We start from the raw sequence: 24,462 nt of genomic DNA, 5'->3' as shown, positions 1-24,462 counted from the left end.
GGATACAACTGCACAATACTCCCCAGATACAAAGTATAAATAAACAACTTCATAGGTCACTATTGAAGCTCAGTAAACCCTAATTGCCCTTTGCCCACACTATCCAGGGCTCACAGTCTGAAACACAAACGCACATTTCCTGTTACCTATGCCAGTTTGAACTACTGTCAAGACAACACACTAGGGTTGCCACCTAGCCAATGTTTTAATGACTTGGCCAGTACTGCCATTTCAAGGCCAGGAAAACGTTGTGAAATTCAGCAAAAGCAAATATATAAAATAGACATTTAAAGCGATAACACACAATGATATTACTCTACAAATATGTAAGAGCTAACTAAACTTTTCTCATATGATTAATACAGGAAGTAATGGGCATTGCCATGTTAAAAACAAGCATTTGCAATGCATTGGGCTCACCTTTGGGACCTTATATGTATTTAGCAATGCAGCATTTAAGCCTGGGTGCTGAAACATTTACTATTCTTTAATATGGTGGGAAGGTGAGCCCCAAACTGTGGAACACTGTAGGTATAGGAACATATGGAGAGAAATATTGCCTTTCAGCTGGAAATGGTTTAGTCCAAAGTTCTATTTTTAATATAGAATTAGGGCCTTCGGTGGTTATATCAGTTAAAATACAAGATTTTAAACAAAATATTATCTATGGGTGCTTGTGGAAGACGAATTCTATGGACCAATCTCTGTGTGGGCAGAAGGACGTGGAGGAGGTAGGTAGTATGGGTGGCAGGCAGTGTGTGGAAAGCTGGACACAGGAGACATTAATAGCACTTAGCATGAATTAATGTACCTCACAACAGGATCCAGAGAGCCGTGCGAATCACCATCTCCAGGTTTTAGTGAGAAATGCTCTTTCACCTTGTGTTCGCCATTACAAAGCACAATACACTCTGAATGCGAACTTAAAGTGAGTCACAAGATTGGTTCCAGAATGGTGGTGAAAAACAGGGTTTTGGGTGGGATTAAAACACTGGGGGTCTGTCAAAGGTGCGTGCCTGATGTAATTAAGGGCGTGGCTTAAAAGCACTGAAGGTAAAAATCTGTGCTAGCATAGTGTGCCACCCGCTGGGTATTTTGCGGTTTTTGTGATTGCATCCAGGTATATGATGCTACAAGTAACCTCATACCTACAACAAGCCAGGACTATTGGCTTTGGTAATCGTTGTTGGTTGTATAAAAAAAATATGCAACAACTTTGGCTCAGTTCTGAAATGATGAGACCTTGAAAGAACTAAAACGGGTCTCTGAAGCTACATCAAAGGCTTTGAACGGTGGTACTGCTGCAGATTTCAGATTTTTTTCACCCTGAGGGTGAGGGCAAAATGTAGAGTCTGACAGGGACCCGTCTCAGCACCTGCTAGTTAGAACTGCTGGTGCTGAGCACCTGCAGGAACCGGCCCAGTTAAATTACAGATGCGTTCTCCTATAAAGATGAATAACCAGTGCACTGTACCTCCGCATGAACATCTTCTGTCCATGATTCTGCTGTTTTTATTATGACAGATTGCCATTTTCATTTGCTGCTCTGTGTTTAGCAGTAATCCTTAACCGGTAATAAATTAGCTTCTTTCTTCACATCTCAGTTCTGATTGGCAGTGTTGAAAGACAGTCGATTCCGGTCAACAGAAGGACAACAATGACTGATCACCGTAGACAAACGTATTTGCATTGCGCAATCAGCCATGGACCACTGAATCTCTGTTGTTTATCTTTCGTTCGACGTTTTGTTAAGAACAACTTTGGGATGTGGAAGCACCTGACGGTCCAATGCAGCTTGGCTTTGTGATGGAGAATAGGATGAGCTGTTTGTTTTGCTTTTATTTGTTTAAATTCCGTCTTCCAGGTGTAGTACTCTGGCGGGAATGCGAGCCAGCTGCTTCTCTTACATAAAGGCTCGGAACGGACGAGAAACAAGGTTTATCACACTTTGTTGAGCCTTCGCAACAAAAATCAAGAAATAGCAAAAAAATACTTTCTGTGAATAAACAAAATATGCAGTTTTCCTCTGATTTTGTTCAATGGAAAGGTGATAATGTATTCATACCCACGTAACCATAAAAGCACTGATATGGAAACATGCTGATGAAGCAATTCAATAGAAAGGTTAATCATGGGTTGCAGCAATGCCAATTGTTTTACTTCCATCTATGTAGTTTGTTATGGCTGTGAGCTCTGTTGAAATCTGTATAACAGAAGATTTTATTACAGATCCAGGGTTTGATTTCTTGCTTGCTAAAGCGTACTTTAATCACACTCTCAAGACAAGGAGCGGGTCCTTATCGGTTATTGGTGATAAAAGAATGCCTTATGCAAGTTCACCAGGCTTGTATTTTATTGCAAGTGGGGCAATTTGCATCTGCCCTTGGCCCGCCTGGTGCGGTGATAAAACATGCTGATGAGGCGAAGAATCGGTCCTGCCCATGACTCAGCGTATGCTTTGACAACGGATACACTTGTCGCAGCGCGGAGCAGCACCACAGACAGTCCCATCTCCCGCACAGGGACCACCCGCTCCCTGCAACATCATTAGTTCAGTGAAAGTTTATTTTACCCTGTCGATACTTTCTAAAGTGAGACAAAACTTGAGCAATGGCGTCAGCGTAAAAGAGACACGACGAGACCCCCCAGCAGAGTTCCGACGACAAGAAGCAGCAAGGAGCCGATAGCACAACCTTCCATTACACCAACAAGAGGGGCTATGATATCACCCGCAACTCCCACCTCAACAAGGTACAGCAGCAAGGAGGGTTGGGAGCTGGGTAGAGGAGAAAAGACAGCTGGTTACAGTGGGAGCTTAACAGCACGCTTCCTGTCAACTGCTGCCCACGTAAGCGCCGCCTCAGACCAGATCGGTTTTCCGTGTGACGCAGTCACCACAGAGCAGTTCGCACACACGACAAACGCAGTCCTGCCCAAGGGGAGACCTGCTGCTACACGCGTCCCAGTGATACAGACATACACTGGTGTGTGAGAATTGTTATCCTCCGGCTTGCGACTTGTTTCAGGGTGGCACCGGCAGCTGCACTTCCAAAGGACATCTAAATGAGATGGGGTGGGGGAAAGAGTGGGGATAGAACTGCCGCTACTGTTGAAGATTTGGGCGGGCATGAGCACCACTGGAAGTGCCTGAAGAGGAGCGGGGGGTGCCGTCAAGAAGTCACGGACTGCGGGAGGGAGGAGAATTAAGTAGTCTGGGCAGTAAAGGGACTGATAGCCATGGAAGGACACAGATGACGACATGGCTGTCATGGGGAGGGACTAACAAGCCAAAAACCAATTAGAAGCAGCATTTAGAATGTAAGCCAATCTAAAAGATGGGGGGAGGGTGGGCGGACCTTAAACAAAGCTTTTCCACTATAGTATATACTGCATGTTTCAACAAGACAGCGCAAACGCTGCGTAGGCGAGACCTAATCAATACAGAGGATTTTACACACAATCTTATTCAAGTACACACTCCTGGCCCCTCCTGAATACAAGAACATGAAAAAAAAAACAATAGCTTGTAATGTGAAACGTGGCAATTGGCTTGCTGCAAAGCACATGCCTTTGGCACTATATAAAATACCCAAAAAAGTGGATAAGAAAATATAAGAGAAAGAAAAGGGACTGTCAGTTTAGGTCATTGGCTTGTCTTAAGATCAGGATTCCCATGCTTACGAAACATTTCCTACTCAACAGCAATATTTATCCAAGAATATGATCAATATTCTAAAAAGATAAATTTTACCCAATGATCTCGCTGATTATTTCTCCCTAAAAAACAGCTTATCACAAATAACGAAATGAAATGAAACTGCTGTTCACATGTATATGTACTGTAGTGCATTTATTAAAAAAACTCAGGTAGCCTTTCTCACAAAAGAGCTGCACATAGTTACAACGGTGGTACACAGCAACAGGCTGTACAAAGCAAGACACTGGCTCGTTCATGCTTACCATGTGCTCTTATTTACACAAAAAGGTGTGATCAGAATTCCAAATCGAGCTCAGAAAGGGCGGGACAGCTCCTAGCTGGCGTGTTATGATTGGTCCAAAAGAAGAGGTGCAAGAAGTTCAAACGATCTGAAGCTAGGGTGAGCTTAGAGGGTGTGATTGCAGTATGGAGGAGGAGGTTGTATGAGCCTAAGACCATAAGGGAGTGTGGCATGTGACCAATTGTGAGGGGTAGGATGGAGATGTATTACATCGAGTTCAGCACAAGGCTGAGCAATTTGTACTGAGCCCTGGGAACAGCAGGCACCCAACTTGGTGTCAGGGCAATGATCTGAGTGTATGTGTTTGAAGGTTTGTTTTTAGGTGTGCTAAAATGTCTATCTTTTTTAAAACATGCATATATATATATGTGTTTTAAACACATATTTTTGCCATTTTATCAAGCCGGGGTTGACAAGAAATTTTCCGCACTGGGTACCACCTGTTCTTGCTACGGCACTGATTTAGCATTTGAAAATCACATCTGAAGGAGGACGTGGACGTGAGTGATCGAAGTCTTATGTTTCAAGTTAAATTCTTCCCCGGGGATAATGTTGTCGTTTCTGTTCATTGGACCTTAAGTTCGCTTGAAAAAGGGTAGTTATTGAGAGAGTCTGTTTAACACAAAGTAACAAGGTTGTTTTTTTTTTTGTTTAAGCGAAAAGAAAACAACAGAATATAACCATTATCGGTAAATTCCAGAGATGAAACAGTGCCCAATTCACAAGGAAAATGTGTGAATCTACACCCATGCATAGGTTTACACTAGCGAGTTTTGAGAATTCACACGCATTCCCAGCAGTTTACTTAGAAAGCTGCACCAGTTGCAAGGTTCGAGATCTACTACTGGAAATGCCAAATTATATTTTTCCACCTCCTAATTCCCAATGTGGAGGTGTGCACAACTTTGCATTGCAGAAAGCCCCTTAATGAAAATTCTATTTTTTTAATTGTCTGTTTTTATTTGTGGAAACCATTATTCGCCAAGGGGGAAAAGAAACTCCTTCTCCAAAGAATGCTCTATTCTTCTCATCCAGCAACGGATTTAGTGCCTGATTACGACTTTGGCGGTGCTGCCTGGCTGTGCACTGGCCCAGTACTGCCATAGCAGTGTATGGTCCGCCCGACAGATTACGCGTTCAACTCGTGTCTGGCTGGCTTTTCTTTTGCCTTTCCCACTGCTGTGCCCTGGAAACTGGCACCGCAATGGGAACTCAAAAGCAGTTCCAGCATGGCCTGGACTATGAAGTCCATTCCATGCTGGAACTTGGGGTGCATCAAAACAGGGGGGCACATGTTGTTCCCCCATGGCAGCGGGGGCATGGAGGCCCTATAGGGCCCCCTTTGCTTCCCTACCACCAGCCTTTTCATGGCAGGCTCACCGCCATAAAAGGGCTGGCGGTGGAAAAACTCATAATATTCTCGGCAGACCAAGGCGGTTCCGTAGAGTATATTGTATTCACCTGTCTGCTGTGCCACAGCCAGGGACTGGCAGTTCCCTGGCACAGCCGGGGCAGCGATGGGGCTAATGGCCACATTGGAATAGTGCGGCCGCAGGACCGCAACCTCTGCGCCACAGCGAGTCTGGCAGTCAAAGACAGCCAGACTCGTAATTTGCCCCTTAGCTCAGCTCTTTACTAGGTCAAATATCTCGCCATGTCCGTGTTGGTAAAGGATCAGAGAGGAGTTTGCAAGACATAGGATAAAACCATTTATGCCTTCCAGATATTGTTTTGTGGATACTGTGAAGGCATAAATGGAGCAATTTTTAGTCATGAACATACATTTATGGCCAAGCATTGTATTGCCAGTCAGGCTTGGAGAGTTTAAAGAGTGTAGAGAATCAAGGTAGTACTGAAGTAAAAGCAGAGAAGGGGATCAATTTGTTTTGTAATATTGTGATGTTGGTGAAAGAGAGCCAAGCAGGAGTTCTGGGAGATGAGGTGGGGCAATCAAATGGAGGCACTTATAGAGGAGAAGCAGGATAAGAAGCCATTAGTAAAGAGGTTAGATAGAATGCCTTCTTCAATCCCCTCCATCCTTCGTCTCTCCCACACCTACCCCTGACCCGTCCCATATTTACACTATATAAAATTGAAAAGAAAATGGACTTACCAGCTAAGAGGTGGTTACACTCAATGGTCCTGATTATGAGTTGCATGGTACAGACAGGGTGCAAAATATTCATCCGTAATAAGAGGTCCCTTGCGATTAAACCCTTCCAGTACCATCCAATTAGGAGTTTACCCCCATGGAATTGGGATTCACAGTGTGAATCTGGGTATAAAAATTGCAAGCAGTTCAAAAGTCTGTAGTGTTTACAGTCCTTGGCCCAGAGGCGTCCTCAGTGAGCGCAGATCAGGGATTTGCATACTGAATCACTGACAACCCCAAACGTTCCCTACTGATTGCCTTCCTATCACAGTGACACTGGCTTAACCCCTTCAAGACTAAGATCATGTACTCCCTCCTGTGAACTGCCCAGAACTTTCAAATTCTTCGTCTCCCCTCCTGCTGTGCCAGTAATCTCGGGGTACACCTAGGTCATCATTAGACCATCTCCACCATCCTTTCTTCCAGTGGTTTGTTTGTCTGACGGAAACTAATGAACACCCAAAAACTTGCCCAAAAATCTATTCCAGGCTATTCAAACTCCTCACTAATGCCCTTGTCCTGAGCTAACTGAACAGCTACATCTGCATTCTCTTTGGTCACCCTCGCTTTTCATTCCACCCACGGAAGAAAATTCTCAGCTTTGCAGCTTGAGTACAATTCAGCCTTCACCACAGCACTGCCACATCTTTCAACCGACATTAGCAGCTTGGTTCTTGACTACCATGAATGCCTTCACTGTCTTCCTGTGGGTTAGTCATTAAGAAATCAGTGACTTGGTCCTCCATATCTTTATGAGGCAAATGTTTGTGAATCCCTATATGAGCCATCAGAATCTGATTCCTTTACGTACCCATGGTAGACTTTACCTAACTTCCAAAGTTTTCCCTGGGTTGGATGCTGCTCCAACCTTATAACTGGCCCATGTCTCCCACAACCTGGATTTTCCTGAGTGTGGAAATACCAGACCCAATTTTACTATCTGGAAAATGCAGGGGACAAAATTGCTTCGAGTTTGGGATGTAAATGCAGTCAACCCCTGCAACTTTGTTCCTGTCGGATCTTCTCTTACCACACGAGGAGAGGGTGTAATGCTCCGCCCTGCGATGCCACTTCATCCCATATCCACTCTGTGCTCCTTCCCCAAGGTCGATCCACTGCTACTGTTCAAAACCTGCTCCGGGCAGGGGGTAACCAGGACAGATAATCCACACATGAAGCAACAGCGTGCCCTTGGTGCCGCAACTCACACCAGTTCCAATAATTACTTCGAAATGCCGTGCAAACAACCCCTACGCCAGCTGTTGAGTGACGTAACTGTGCTCCAGATCAGAAGATAGATACACTACTTTGGGGGTGCACAGCTCACAAAAGTCCAGTATGCACTTGTGATGTTTCTATATATGTTATTTACACATTTCTCTGTTTTGTCTCTGGTTTCAGCCCTGAGGAAGCTCTCAGTGTAGGAGCGAAATGCGTTGGCTAATACAGTGATATGATTGATTTTCAAAAAGTAAAACACTTGTTCCAATAAAGAAGTGACTTTTCCACATAACTTTGGTCTACTGGACTTTTGTGAGTTGTGCACCCCCAAAGTAGGTTATAGATAATCCTCACATAACTGGGAATTCCATGCCAAAAGACCTGGAGAAAACAAGTCTGCCTTTCTTGTCACTCTTCTTCTGGTAAATACTTTGGAATTAGCATATATATGTGCATGGATACTCGCTGGAAATGTTAGCTGTAGTCACACAGTAAAACTGCACTATTAATTATCGGGGCCGTAACAGTAACCATGCCTATCGCACATCCTCAAAAATTTGCTATTAAGCCTTACTTGCACCCTCCCATTAACACTGTCACCTGTCCCCCAGCACTCATGGACTCCAACGGACCGAGGACAAGGAATCTTAGCTCTGGCTGCTGGCATATGCATGTCCCTTCTATCACTACTACAACAACATATGCAAAACCTGATGCTTATTACTGTGTTCCACCTGTTGTTTCCCATGCACAGATATATTATGACGCACACAAGCCTCCTTCTTTTCCACGTAGATGCATACCTGTCAATTGTCCATACCCATTCAATTATATTTACCCTCCTTTTTAGCATCCTTCCAAAGATTTCAATGAGGTCACAACCTTGCAAACCTGCATTAACATTCAAAACCTTTCCCACCCTTCACTTCAATGGTATAACCCTCGTAAACATCCGCTCCCGTTCTCATCAAAGGGGCTACAGGTTGTCAGATATGCAGCTGCGCAGCGGAAAAAAACTGAAAACGCTGGACTAGTGGGAATCACGCTGTGCGGGTTGCTAGGATGGATCTAGAAGGTGCGTAGTTACCATCGGTCCAGCAGGTGCTGGTGCAGTCGTGTCGGGGCCCGTTGAACCCTGATCATTTCCGTCTATATATTACCCCAGCAGCAGTGAAAGACTGCGTGTTCCTTGCTTGCACCTGGCTGGGCCCCTGGCAGCATTGCTACGCTATTAGTTCTAGCAGACCCCAACCTATACGTTCCAACCCTTACCGCTTGAAGTTAAAAAAAAAAGTCCGTTAACCGCTACACTCCGTCTCCTCCGCTGTTCTTTGGCGTCTGTGCTCTCGGTAACTATATTAGCGGATTCTAGTGGGAAATCTAAAGCGCCGTACGTACCGTCCGCTGCATGCTCTGTTCCGCGACTGCGCTAGTTTCATAAAGGGAGTGGAATTGGAAGAAACGAAACTCAGTGTGAAATAGGAGGCATTTATGGCTCTAGGCGTGGTACACCAAGAAGGAAGTAACTGATTATTTGCAATGACACTCACTCCCCGCTTTCACCGACGAAGGTGTAGCTGTAGGACCATGCCACAGAGAAATAACATTACTAGATGCCGGCCCCTCCTCTGCAGGGTACTCGTGCTCCACGTAGGAATCAGATTTTCACACTCTAACCTGGAACAGCACACAATTTCTCACGATTAAATCTCACACACACATCCTGCACAACTCACGCTCCTGAAAGATGTAATTATTTCATCGGGAAGCTCCGGGACAAGCCGGGCTCCGTTTGACTGACTGACGGGGTATATATATATATACAACCATGCAACCACCCTGCTGGTAAAGCCTACCGCGATTATGGTGGGTTTGGATTGGAACTTTTTGCCCGGGGTTTGCTTTCAAGTGGACAAATCAGCATTTAACGAGTACACATTGCTATCTTAGTAAATACAACAAAAATATTTGTGACTTCGAAATAGATCGCTCTAAACATCTGTGAAATTCTTCTCTTTCTACTGATGCCCCCGGATTCTAGGTTCTGAACAGGCGCCCCCCACGACTAGGGGAGGGGCGCCCTTAGTTGCGCAGCGGGGCGAGCGTCCTCCTTGGACCAGAGAAGGAGGTGGGGCTTGCTGGATAATGAAGGGCTGGCGATGTGGGAAAAGGAAACTTGTCAGAAACGAAATTTACCAGAAACGAAACTTACCAAAGGTATTTAAGGCTGTGCTCCAGGGGTTTCGGTCTCTTTGTCCCCTCGGACCACAGCCTGGGGTCGGTGACGGGTGGACTGTGGTCGGCTGGGTCGGGGCCGTAGCGTAGTGTTGATTCGGTGTATTCAATTCAAATAAACGCTATTATATTTTGTGGTATTATTGTATTGTTAATGTTTTTGCTGATAGATTACTTTTACTTTAGGTTCCGTTATTAAGGGGCACCAGCGGTGTGGTTAACTGCCAACCGTCCGTAAATTTCACGGACAGTCCGTAATTTTGGCCGTCTGTCCGTTGTCCGTGAAGGATTCTTTAGCGGACGACATTTGTCCGTAATTTTAACCGGGCATAGCTTCCACCCACCTCCCTCTTTGACTCCGATGCTGTTCCAAAGCTCAGATACCCACAGCATTGGAGAGGCACAGCGGGATGGCAACCCTCACACCTCCAGCCCTTGATGAGCTGTTAAGAGGTGCTTGAAGGTGACTGAGAGGGAGGGGCTGCAGCTTCAGGAGCAGGGGCATCTATTCAGATGAAAACAGCCCTGAATGCGTCATGTCTCTGCAATTTAGAGGGGCCTCACACATTCCATTTCTACCCAGGGCCCCACACATCCTAGACTCGGCCCTGATTACACTAATACACTGCGCAGCACCTGGTTCTCTTTACAGAGCTTAATTACGGTCACTAAATTGTAAGCAAACCTCGGTTCTTCAAACTTGCAGTCTATAATGTAATAACATTAAGAAATGGCACAATCGCACCCACACTGATTAACAAAGTATGGAGGACAATCCGTTAAACCAGTTCTCTTAGAGTATCTCCTGTAAGTACTGTACATCACAGTGGGGGATGGCATTTTGGACAGAGAGCCTGTCTTCTCGTTGTCTTGTGCAGGAGGGGGCGAGGAGCCCAAGATGATGATAGAATACTGCATGGCCACCCCTGTGTCCACCCTGGTGGATCCTGTTCCCCCTCCTGTGATGCCTCCTGTCCCCCCCACCCCGTGATGGCTTCTGTCCCCCCACTGAGGTGGATCCTGTCCCCCCCCCCCCGCCTGTGATGGCTCCTGTCCCCCTCCTGTGGTGGATCCTTTCTCCACTTACAACGAAGAATATATAACGGGGTCAAGGGGAAAGTTTATCGACCTAGTATCCCATTCCCCTAATCAACATCATAAATCACAAAATAGGGATACCTGGTCCAATGGAACAATTGTCCGGCTTTCTTCAGGACCCAAAAGGATGGAACAGCTACTGCATTTTATAATAGTGTAGTGAAAAGTGAAGACTTAATACGTTACAAATACAGGAATCTCAATGGACCTTGGAGCCCCAATGTGTCCAGGAGAACTAGAATTTCTTATCCCAGCTTTATGTGGGAGAAGGCCTCACCTCGCCCGGCAACCTACTCGGGAAATTGAGGCACCGCTCTGTCCGTCGGTACCTCTCTCGGTCATCCGAGTGGAATGGGAGGTCAGAAATTGTTCCATATGGCTGAAACATGTCGACTGTCCTGCACAGCGCCACTCTGTAGTTATTAATTCCCACTACAGGGCGTGGTTTTAACTTTGACACTCCAACAATCTTCATTAAACATAATTTTTGTTTGAGTAGTCAATTTTATTTTCACTGTCACTAGAGCACTGCACCCTATCTTCTTCCACTCTTCGAGCATTATCTTGGCTAGAGTATTCATGATTGATCCATACCCGCACCATCATTTGAGGGTTCGGGCGGCAATAGGATCATGCACTAACTCCCACATGACGATACTCCGCCAGTAAGGGTGGTCGGATGGGAATTTCTCAGCCAGATATGACTCGCTTCTTGTAGCATGCTGTCACTTCTTTCCATAGTTTCCTGTACAACAACACACATGGTTTGACCAGGTATCCCTATTTTGTGATTTAGGATCCTTTCTCCACCCTGGGTGGCTTCTGTCCCAGTCCCGGAATGGCTCCTGCAGCGAGGGTGAAGTTCTTGATGGGCCTCTTCTCAAAAGGCTCAGCTCAAATTAATATGGAAAGGTGGGCGAGTAAGTAAGTGAAGGGATGGGTGGATGGCTGGATGAATTAGTGAAAGGGTGAATGGATGAATGAAAGATTGAATAAATGGATAATGAGAGAGGATGGATGGATTGATGAGTGAGGGGAAGGATGGATGAGATAAAATGTAAGTGGCTGGATGTATGATGGAAGGGAAGCTGGATGATGGATGAGGGGAAGGATGGATGGATGAGTGGAAGGATGGATGGATGAGGGGAAGGATAAATGGATGGGAAGGATGGATGGGTGAGAGGAAGGATGGATGGATGAGGGGAAGGATGGATGGATGACGAGGGGATGGAAGATGAGGGGTGGGTGAAAGGGTGGATGGATGGATGGATGATGAGGGGATGAATGGATGATGAGGGGGTGGGTGAAAGGATGGATGATGAGGGGAAGGATGGATGGATGATGAGGGGAAGGGTGGATGGATAGATAAGGGGAAGGATGGATGGATGATGAGGGGGTGGGTGAAAGGATGGATGATGAGGGGAAGGATGGATGTATGATGGGATGGATGGATGATGAGGGGTGGGTGAAAGGATGGATGGATGATGAGGGGATGGATGGATGATGAGGGGGTGGGTAAAAGGATGGATGGATGTTGAGGGGATGGATGGATGGATGATGAGGGGGTGGGTGAAAGGATGGATGATGAGGGGAAGGATGGATGGATCATGAGGGGAAGGGTGGATGGATGATGAGGGGGTGGATGGATGATGAGGGGGTGGGTGAAAGGATGGATGATGAGGGGAAGGATGGATGATGAGGGGGTGGGTGAAAGGATGGATGGATGATGAGGGGATCGATGGATGATGAGGGGGTGGGTGAAAGGATGGATGGATGTTGAGGGGATGGATGATGAGGGGGTGGGTGAAAGGATGGATGATGAGGGGAAGGATGGATGGATGATGAGGGGAAGGGTGGATGGATGATGAGGGGGTGGATGGATGATGAGGGGGTGGGTGAAAGGATGGATGATGAGAGGAAGGATGGATGGAAGGGTGGATGGATGATGAGGGGGTGGGTGAAAGGATGGATGAAGAGGGGAAGAATGGATGGAAGGGTGGATGGATGATGAGGGGGTGGGTGAAAGGATGGATGGATGATGAGGGGGTGGGTGAAAGGATGGATGGATGATGAGGGGATGGATGGATGATGAGGGGGTGGGTGAAAGGATGGATGATGAGGGGAAGGATGGATGGATGATGAGGGGAAGGGTGGATGGATGATGAGAGGGTGGATGGATGATGAGGGGGTGGGTGAAAGGATGGATGATGAGGGGAGGGAAGGATGGATGGATGGATGATGAGGGGAAGGGTGGATGGATGATGAGGGGGTGGATGGATGATGAGGGGGTGGGTGAAAGGATGGATGATGGGAAGGATGGATGGATGATGAGGGGATGGATGGATGGATGATGAGGGGATGGATGGATGATGAGGGGGTGGGTGAAAGGATGAATGGATGGATGATGAGGGGATGGATGATGAGGGGAAGGATGGATGAATGATGAGGGGATGGATGATGAGGGGGTGGGTAAAAGGATGGATGATGAGGGGAAGGATGGATGGATGATGAGGGGGTGGGTGAAAGGATGGATGGATGGATGATGACGGGAAGGATGGATGGATGATGAGGGGATGGATGGATGGATGATGAGTGGGTGGGTGAAAGGATGGATGGATGGAGAGTGGGTGGGTGAAAGGATGGATGGATGGAGAGTGGGTGGGTGGGTGAAAGGATGGATCGATGGAGAGTGGGTGAAAGGATGGATGAGTCGATTGGATGGTGGGTGGGTGGGTGAAAGGATGGATGAGGGGATTGGATGGTGGGTGGGTGGGTATGTGAAAGGATGGATGAGTGGGTGGGTGGATGGATGGTTGGATGGATGATGGGTGGGTGGGTGGATGAGTGAAATGATGGATGGATTGATAAGTGCAAGGGTGAATTAATGTACGTATGAGTGAAAGGGTGGATGTAAGGATGGATGAGTGAGTGAAAGGGAGGGTAGATGGACAAAAGGATGAATAGATGTGTAAAGGATGGCTGGATTGGTGAAAGGGTAAATGGCTGGATGGATGAGTGAATGGATGGATGGGATGAAGAGTGGATGGATAAGTGTACAGATGGATAGGGTGAAAGAGTGGATAGATGGATAATGGATGGATGAGTGAAAGGATGGATGAAGGGATAGATGAAGGGATGGATGAGTTAAATGATAGATGGAAGGATACATGTATGTATGTATGTATCGCATACTTCTATAGCGCAAAAACTGTCACCCAAAGGGTATCCTGGCGCTTTGACTCTACCTGACCAATTACGCAAACACAAAGTTACACTGCCCTGGGGAAAAGATAAGTCTTCAAATCTTTTTTAAAGGGTGAGAGTTCTCCCAGGCTCCTCAAAGACAGAGGGAGTGAGTTCCAAAGTTTAGCGGCCGTGTAGCCGAAAGAACGGCCACCCATCCATAGCCTCTGGATTCTAGGAACTACCACCAAACATGCCGAGGAAGAACGTAGAGGTCTGGCGGTGGAGTACCATGAAAAAAGCTCTTGCAGCAAAACCGGCCCCTGACCATGAAGTGCCTTGAAAACTAAGCAAGATGCTTTAAAACAAATACGCTGCTGGACAGGCAGCGAATGAAGATCTTTGAGCGCCAAAGAGGAGGAAGCAGAGCGCAACCGAGAAAGGGCAAGCTTAGCTGCCATATTCTGTATGCGCTGCAGCTTACTGATCAAGGTGCTAGGTGCGCCCAGAAGCAGTGCGTTGCAATAGTCTAACCTACTGAGAATGATGCCACGCACTACCTCCGGTCTAGCCTCCGCCGGAAGCATGGGAAGGATCTTACGCAGAGTACGGAGCAACAGCATGCAGGTGGCGATTGTCTTATTGACAAAATCATCCAGTTGTAGATTAGGGCCAAACATGACCCCCAGGTTGCGGGCGGAGTCCGCCGCCGCCACCGTGCCTAAGGAAGATGTTGGCCAGAAATCCACCGGCAAAGGACGCGGGGTACGGTCTATAGAGCAATACAGCACCCCCGTCTTGGATCCATTTAACTGGAGAGAATTATGTCGCAACCAGTTCGCAGTAGCTGTCATACAATGATGGAAAGTCTCTTTAGACACAGCATCTTTGCCTTCAAAGGAAAAGATGAGCTGCGTATCATCGGCATAATTGATTACCGAGATACCAAAAGATTTGATCAATTTAATCAAAGGCCGGAGATACAGATTGAATAATATAGGGCTGATTGACGACCCCTGGGGCACTCCTTGCCCTACACTTTTGATGCCTGATCTAAAAGGCGGCAGAGCCACCACCTGATGTCTGTTATGAAGGTAGGAAACTAGCCAATCCCGCACCAACCCAGCTACCCCGATCTCTTCCAGTCTACTGATAAGTATAGCGTGGCTAACCGTGCCGAACGTGGCCGACATGTCGAGCAGCACTAAAAACGCTGCCCGACCAGTGTCGACCCGTGAACGAAGATCGTCCAGAACGACTACCAGCGCAGATTCCGTACCATGGGCTGGCCGGAAGCCAAACTGCGCCACGTCTAGACAGATGTTCGTTTCCAAAAAGCTGGACAGAGACTGAGTGACAAGTTTCTCCATGATCTTAACAGGAAAAGGGAGCAGCGAGATTGGCCGATAGTTCGCCGGGCAGGTAGGGTCCAATGTGGGCTTCTTTAAAAGAGGAGAGACCACTGCTATTTTCCAAATTTCAATGATGGATAGGTTTGCAAATGGTTGAATATGTTTGGAAATGGCTGGGCTTAATTATATACTATTGCGCGACCTCTGATGTGTCAGTAAAACTTACCTATTGTCCTGAAGTTTTGTCCTGAATTTTGACCCTTTGTCCTGAATTTTGGCACTCACCGTCCTGAATTTGCACCTATGCGACTTGGTCACCCTACTGCCAGTACATATAAATGAAGCAGTTGCCCCTGTTGCTTGAGTGTGGGGACAGGCGGGGGAAGCCTGGTGGTGCCGCGCCAAGAACAGTGGTCGGGGGCTGGTGTGCGAGAGGCGCCTGTGCATTTCGCTCATTTTAAAGGTGGTTGGTTCTGTTTTGTATAGCTGCACGCAAATACGATAACAACCTTGCATATATAATCCACATGCCTTTCGAAGCATGTGCATCTTTTTCCGTAACGCTGGAAGGGGTTTTTGCATTTAATATTGTTTCTCCCCTTGCTGAGCATAAGACTATAACAGCACTTCCGGTGTTAGAGGTCAGTTCGAATGTGGGCTGGGGGTGTATCATACCCTCACCATTGGGTGCAAAGAAACTGTATGTGAAGACTATGAAAAACCGGGAAGAAAGGATTGTTTGGGAAGATGTCTGGTGTGTCCGGAAGTAGTCGGGCGGCTTCTTGGAATTAGAAACTGAAGCTGGGAGGAATTTGTGCCTGGGGGCAAGCTTAACATTTTGGAAATGGTTGTTTTAAGTATTGGTGTTGACCAAGCGTTCTTCCAAAGGGTGACTGCCAACATTCAGATATAGGGGCTGGGGAGTGGCGCGTCGTTCTGGGGGAGCTTTCCCGTGTACCAGCTTTGTGGCATTGAGTGCATTCTTCATGATTTAAGCAGTAAATCAATACTAATTGGACGGTAAAACATTCTTGTTGTCTGCTTTGAGTGTAGTCTTTGCAGCTTTGGGTTTCGACAAACGGATGTCTGAATGTCATGTCTCGGCTACATAAAGATTCATCTATATATATAAAAACGAAAGTATGTCTGTTTGTCCTTTATGCATTCATCCGATCGGCATGAAACTCTGGGAAGTGGTTGAGTACACTCCCCCGAAGGTTTCTGGCAAAAAAAAAAAAATGTGGTAAAAGTTGCATGTAGCCAGGTTCTGAACTGGGATGGTGCAGTGAGCTAAAAAACGGTGATGGATCAAGCCCTGATCTTTTGACTGGGTAGGAGTGTTCTGCTTAATTCAGATACTCTGTCCATCACCACCCCCCTTTATGAATTGTTTTGGCCACCACAAGCGTGGAAGGGTATGCTCAGATGTGAGTCCCTTGCTCACTGCACCATCAGGATTCAAGCAAGCTGGACCGAAGACGGCTGTAATGCCAGAAACCGGTCCCCGGAAGCTTGTTTCCTTTCCAGTAAAGAATTGGCTTGGTAGTTTGGTCTGCCCTGTTCCCATGATGCACTGGGCCAGGGACAGACTAATTTGCATGTAGCCAGGTTCTGAACTGGGATGGTGCAGTGAGCTAAAAAATGGTGATGGATCAAGCCCTGATCTTTTGACTGGGTAGGAGTGTTCTGCTTAATTCAGATACTCTGTCCATCACCACCCCCCTTTATGAATCGTTTTGGCCACCACAAGCGTGGAAGGGTATGCTCAGATGTGAGTCCCTTGCTCACTGCACCATCAGGATTCAAGCAAGCCGGGCTGAAGACGGCTGTAATGCCAGAAACCGATCCCCGGAAGCTTGTTTCCTTTCCAGTAAAGAATTGGCTTGGTAGTTTGGTCTGCCCTGTTCCTATGATGCACTGGGCCAGGGACAGACTAATTTGCATGTAGCCAGGTTCTGAACTGGGATGGTGCAGAGAGCTAAAAAACGGTGATGGATCAAGCCCTGATCTTTTGACTGGGTAGGAGTGTTCTGCTTAATTCAGATACTCTGTCCATCACCACCCCCCTTTATGTATCGTTAAAAGTTGTTGAGCACACTCCCGCGAAGGTTTCTGGCAAAAAAAAATTTGTTAAGTATCGGCCCCCAGGGCCCTCATAATCTTTCCAATACTGAACGTTTACAGTTTCCGGTGCGACTCGCTTTTGTAATGACCATCAACAAAGCACAAGGACAATCGCTGCAAGTGTGTGGACTAAGGGCCCGATGTAGGTAAATCCCATTTACCGATTTAGAAATACCGAATCCTACCGATTCGGTATTCAAAAATCGGTAAATGGGATGTAGGTCCCAACATCTGGATTCGTTACCGAATCCTTAACAATTCTTAAATTACCGATTTGGTAAATACCGAATCGGTAAGGCCCATTCATTCCTATGGGCTTTGAAGCCCATAGGAATGATTAGGCATTACCGATTCGGTATTTACCGAATCGGTAATTAAAGAATTCACAAGGGTGCAGGGGGTGTCACTTTGACACCCTCTAGCACCCCCAAAACGGCCATGTGTGCAATGAGGCACACAGACATGCCCTAAGGGCACGTCTGTCTGTCACATGGCACATGTGTACATGCACAGATGTGCATGTACACAGGAATCAGTTTTTTACCATGGATTTGTATTCCATGGTAAAATACCGATTCTGTAAGCCATGTGCTGCCGGAACATAGGCTACCTACATTACATTTTCGGTAATTTTACCGAATCGTTATCATTACCGAATCGGTAAATATTACCGAGTCGGTAAATTTACCGATTCGGTAATGATAACGAATCGGTAAAATTACCGAAAATGTGCCCCTACATCTCCATAGCCCTTTACCGATCGGAAACGGCCGAAAATCGGTATTTTCGGCCGATTCCGATCGGTAAAGGGCTACCTACATCGGGCCCTAGATTTGGAGAATCCGTGCTTTTCACATGGACAACTGTATGTGGCCAGCTCACGTGTCGGAAAACCTTCTGAATTATTCGTGTACGCACCAGACGAAAAACAAAAATTAACAACACTTTAAAATGTTTTCCATATTAAAATGAATAAGTTTCAATAAAAATGACACAATGTAAATTAAATGTTATCATAACAAGTTTCCTTAAATTTCCTTTCTTCTGAGATCGCAGCAACGCACGACGGGTAAACTAGTAGTTTTATAAATTGTGGAGAACAGCCTTTAGGGTATGCAAACATGTTACGGGGTTTGTCAAGTCACTTTGGCAATGATTCTTGGTTTCGATGCGGACCCGGTTTGTTGTCGAAATGGGCAGTCTGAGGTTCGGATCTGTGGTTGGGCAAGGGATGGCCTTCAATTGAGCAGATTTACAGTAATCTGTCAATACCATTTACATTGAACGTTTTAAAAGAGGCAATAACTGAAAAGGCTGGCTTTATAAGTCAAACGCCCAAGAACTTCAGCAATGGAAGGAATTAGGTGAATGCTGCAAACTGTGAAAGTGAAGGATTGAGTTACTGCTCAATAGCGGGATGAGGTGTGGGGGCTAGCAGTAAACATTTTTTATCACAACGAGTACCTACCTGTACGTCTGCAAATTCTGAACAATACAGTGTGAACACCTGCCAGCACATTGATAAGCAGCTATGTGAAGAAAATTAAAGGGCGGGATTTTCCTTCTAAACTCTGCTTACCATTTTCTGGAAATCCCGTCACAGGTCGACTGGACCTTTTTACCTGTCATAGAATGAATTAGGCAATCTATCTATCAATAGTCGATCAACTCCAACGATTCTCACTGTTTCCCCCAAAGAACCACAGACTAAAGACTAAGTTTGAAGATTTATTACAAAGCCAAAAACAACTGAGTGTATAAACACCTCAGCAAAAGGTTTAGAAGGTAAACAGGCACTAATACAAACATAATCCTACGGAAGAGTCTCAGACGGCTCAGGAACAATACAAGAATCAATTCAAGAATCATCAGGCTAACAAGAATTGCTATAACCTGAGTTTTAGTATGCATTGATAAAAAGGTATAAATTCAGGTTAATCTGTCCCTACACTATACTAAGTGACATCCCTACTCAATAATAGCCCAATCTAATAAAGGTGTCAGCAGTGGTGACTTCCAAAGAAGTTCACTCACTTTCTTACGACTTAGTCTAGAGACTCCTCAGTCATAGCTAAGCTCTCTGCCTGGTCAACCGCTCCCTCTCGCTCCTCCGCTCATCTACTCTGCCTTCTCCCTCGGGGTGCTGTCCCTAATACAAAACCCCACAATGCGGACGACACGCCTTCAGGTACGCCCCTCTAGAAGGTGTTGGTTTTTAGAATTTTCCATTATGGCACCTCTCCATCCTTGTCCGTTAAAACGTCCTTGGGTCCCAGGCTCTCCTTCGCTTAAAGTTGCTTCCTTAAATTCCTCGGCTCCTCCTCCATGTCTGAGCCTAGTATCCTAACACTCATACACAATGGGCCCTTTTACTCCACTATCTACTTGGTCCTGCACCTGCAAAAGAATACATGTGAATCGGCTCACAATTTCTTAATGTTGCAATTGACTTTAGCTAAAGGCAGCTTTCTCCAAAAACAATTCTACGATTTAATGCTAAGCAAGGCATCTTCGTTCAGGCCTACACGATTTTCATGAACTGGGCCTCTGCACGTTTATGTGCCCAACATTCTAACATGGACAATATCTTTTGTTCTTTAAGCCTCCATCTTTAAAGCAAAATACATTTTTCTATCTCAAGCAATTTTATCACGGTTAAAAGGCACAACTTATGAATTTTAATAAAGCAGATCTAGAGTCACAATGATGACCTATTAAAACACATCTCTTATTAATGAAAGACTCCACTTCAAACGACATCGCTATGTTAAAACGGCATTATTGATTTCCAAGCTCTTAACATTAGCTTCTCCATGTAATTCTAATACGTATATGTAATAAGTACATTAGTTCTCAGCCCTACATTGCATTTGAACACGATTAGTAAATCCTCTATATATGCGGGTGTTAACTACTTGTACATATGATACACCCCTATAAATTTTACTTCTGTTTGGCGCTCTCTCAGCTCCCCCCTTTGATGACCTGTGTCATCACCATCATCACACCATCCCTGAGGGTAAGAACCGAGTCAAACAGAGCCTGTCGCCATTTTCCCCGCTTGAGCATCTCCAACGCTTTCAAGCTTCGATATTGACTGTCCTGCAGTCTCTCCATTCTTTGCTCTTGCACTCTCATCGATCTTTCCAATCTCTTTGACCTATACCACTTGTACACTCTTACCAAACCCCACAATCCAATCACACATGCCACAACTATGATGAGGGGTTTCAGTACAAACCCAAGGAAACTCCTTCCTAGATTTGCAAACCAGTTTCCAACATGTCCAACTCCCTTGCCAACCTTCTCCCACACATTCTCTTGCGTTATATCCTCGATTTCATAATGAATGGCAGTAATGTTACTTATATATTTCTGCAGATCCTTGGAATTGTCTGGAATATACGTGCAACATTCCTGGACCTTCAAGAGTTTACAGACTCCTCCCTCTTTTGCTAGAATGACGTCTAAGGCAAGACGGTTCTGTAAAACCATTGTCCTTATCGACAACATCTCACCCTCAACCAACACTAATGACTTAGCTGTACTCATTGACAGTTCATCCACCACAGTTGCCAACCGCCGTATCTTCACGTCATTTAAAATCACTCCCAAGATGGGTAGCACTGCCCCAAACACGTCTCCAACTATTGCACCAGCACTTTCACCTCGCTTTACCCTCGTCTGACGTCCTCCCTCCAACAGAGCAAAATCCTCAGTATGGTAAATCTTGGGGAAAATGATCGCTAGATAACACGTTCCATACCACTTCTCCGGCAATCTTACATACGCATTCTTTCCGCAGACAAAATAAACTGTAGGAATCACCTGCACCACGCTCTGCAAGAAATCTTTCGTGTAATACTCCAATGTGAAAGTGTGTTCACATGTAGTATCACCCACATACACATTTTCATAGTACGTCTGTGGTCTGTGAATGCACAACTTCCCTTTCTGCACTTCACCTAGAGCTATTGGACCATAACTCCCTCTTGACCTGTGCTGCTTCTCCTCATTCGTCCAATCAACTTTACCTTGCCCTGAATCTCGCAACTGTTTTTGCTTTTTGTACCTGTCCTCTACTTGTTCTATGAACTTTTTCTCTGTCTCTGATAACAAACATGTCAAATTATGTCGGTGAGCATATGAGGTGTCTAACTCTTGTGTTGGAATGAAGAAATATCCAAGTCTATCCTCTGACTTATAATAATCGAACTTATTCAGGTGTTTGTAAGCAGGGACTTCTGGAAGCACAGCATCATAATTCTAAAAGAAATATTCAAAATGGTTTCGCCCATAAAATATGCTAAGCAGCAAACTACATGAAATTCCATATGTCAATGGAAGGTGATGGTATCTAATACCCTCATCTTCTGAAGCCGGCAATTGCATACACACATAGCAGTCCTTCGCATCCATCGCATTAATGTATTCATACAACAACTTTGCATACGCATTCTGCTTAAAATTGCCTTTAAACTGATCTGCATGTAACCTACGACTCTCTTCTAGCAAAGCCTTCTCTGCTCCTAGTTTGACCTCTTTCTTGCTAGGAGTGGTAGGTGTCGGTGTTCCCTGAACCTCCACTGCCTGCTCGTGTGGTACTAAATAGGAAACTATAACTACTAAGAATATAAAGAATATCACTCCTCCTATAAGGGTGCCTACAATGCACTTAGCCCTACGAGTCGGGTTTCCAGCCTCCATGGTCTCGGAACAATGTAGTTCGCTTTCAGCGACAACCCAAAGTCTCTTTCTTGGTTAATTGAGTCTCTCGAACCACACCTCGGAAAGCGGAAATCCCCGTTTTAGTTCTTCACTTGCATCAACAACAGACAACCCTAACCCTTCTCCGTCCTCTGTGGAAAGTCCCTAAATTTCTTCTTCTTCCACTCGGCTCTAGGTTAGTTCAACAGCTATTTACAAAAGTCTTTAGTAATCAATGATAATACTTGCTCCAACTGCACTTAGCACGTATTCCAGAAGTTCCATGCGAAGCACAATCGATTCGTGAGATGGTATTTCTGGACAAAAAGTAGGAAAAATCAGTCTATTCAGGATTAAATCACGTATCTTGCTTAGGTAAGGGGGATTAGGAACGGTGAGTGTCAGTACGCCTTCGATCTCAAGTCCTGGTACCAACAGCACCACATCCAACTTAACATTGGGATTCGTACTGGTCACTGTCACCGCCCTCACCCTCCCTGATCTCAGTACACCGGGAATCTGTCACAGGGTAGGTCCACTCAGGAGTGGCGTATCTTCGACAAGGTACTCTCACCCTCCTGGACCTTCTCGGACCTCCTTGCTATATTTCTTGTTCTCCCTCTTCCTGGTCTGAGTCTTCAGATACGTGAGCAAAATCTCTTTCGGAAGCCAGTCGTACGTTCAATCGCCTCCGCCTCTCAGGCCAATGAGCCTCTGCGCGTCTCACTCTTCTGCTTCTCGTTTGCACACCCTGCTCATAACTGCTTTCAGCTTGCTCTCCGCTCAAATCACCTTCACAGCAACTTCCCCATTCAGAGGCAGATTCAGTGTTACTGTCGTCGTGATTTCCTTCAGCTCTATCAGATGAGTTACCAGCCTCTTCAGACACCCCCACAGCTTGACTTGTCCCCTCTAGTGGATCTTCCTCCACGTCTGGATTCTCATCTGCGAGGGGAGCTGTTTCTTCCAGAGGTGCTGGAACTCGTCGGGTGTGAGAAGCATGGACCCAGTTTGGCAATCCTCCACACTTCACAGCAGTGTTTGTCACCAAGATAACTTGAAACGGTCCTCTCCAGCGCACATCCAAACAGCTTTTTCTTACGTGCTTCCGCACCAGGACCCAGTCACCCGGACACAGGTCGTGACAAAGGTCTCTAGAAGCCGGAATTTCAGCAGTCTGCACCTGAAGGGACACAGAATGGATGACATCAGAAAGTCCTTTGCAATAATCAATAATCAGATCATCTGTGATATTTAGCAAGGCTGTTGAAGGGACAGATGGCAGCCTCATAGCCCTCCCCATCAATACTTCGTGAGGTGAGAGACCTGTTCTACTGTCTGGCGTACTACGCATGCTCATTAGCACCAACGGTAATGCATCTGGCCATTTCAGGGACGTAGATGAGCACACTTTCGCCATTCGGGCCTTGAGGGTTCCATTTATTTGCTCCACTATGCCAGAAGCCTCTGGTCGATAGCTACAATGCAGTCTCTGGTCAATGTTCAGTGCAGAGCAGAGCATTTTCACAATTTCGCTATTAAATTGCGTCCCTCTGTCCGATTCCAAAGAGGTCGGAACCCCGAAACGTGGCACAAGCTCCCTCAACAATAACTTTGCTACTGTGAGTGTATCGCACCTACGAGTTGGGTATGCCTCAACCCACCTGGAAAACACACACACGATCACCAAGACATACCTGAGGCGATTACACCTCCGCATCTCTATGAAATCCAGTTGCATCCTCTTGAAAGGTCCGCCGGACCTCCCAATGTGACTCAATGTGACTGGCCTTCTTTTCCCAATATTCATTTGTTGACATGTAACACACCTCTGACATACTGCTTCCGCAGCTGTTCGGAATTTCGGATTGTACCAAGTTTGTCTGAACACACGCATCATCGCATCTCTTCCCAGGTGTACAGGACCATGTATCTGTCATGCCATCGGACTCACCAGTTCATTCGGCAACACCGCTCTCCCATCAGCCGAAACCCACAAATCCAACTCTCCTTTGACACAATCAGCTGTCCCCCACACCTTTTTCTCATAGTCTGACGCCTGCTCCTGCATGCTCTTCAACTCTTCCCAGGTATCAGCCACCTCAAGCATCATGTTTAACTCAGTCCTTCCCTGTGCCCCTTCGACAGTTTGTTCAGTAAACGAGTATCCCTGCTCGGCACAGTAACGTGCAACTTCATCAGCATAACGATTACCCAGGGACACAAAGTCGGTACCCTTGCTATGTGCAGTGCATTTCACAACGGCTATCTCTGCTGGACCCTGCAAAGCCTCCAGCAGTAATCTGACAAATTCTCCATTCCTGATAGGGGAACCCGATGATGTCATGTAACCCCTTTGAGACCATAACTGACCGAAGTCATGAACCACACC

At 46.1% G+C, this 24,462-nt stretch overlaps 1 non-coding gene across 1 annotated transcript; it reads right to left on the bottom strand.

Annotated features, from left to right (window-relative positions):
- Positions 1 to 803: 803 nt before the first annotated feature.
- LOC144771265 (small nucleolar RNA SNORA26) lies at positions 804 to 935 on the bottom strand. Its single transcript, XR_013599216.1, has one exon. It is a non-coding gene; the product is annotated as a small nucleolar RNA SNORA26 (small nucleolar RNA).
- Between the last annotated feature and the right edge of the window lie 23,527 nt (positions 936 to 24,462).

Source organism: Lissotriton helveticus, chromosome 7 (genome assembly GCF_964261635.1).
Source record: "Lissotriton helveticus chromosome 7, aLisHel1.1, whole genome shotgun sequence".
In the NCBI taxonomy this organism is placed as follows: domain Eukaryota; kingdom Metazoa; phylum Chordata; class Amphibia; order Caudata; family Salamandridae; genus Lissotriton; species Lissotriton helveticus.
Note: the sequence above shows the minus strand (reverse complement) of the source record. Positions and strands in the feature narration are given on the sequence as shown.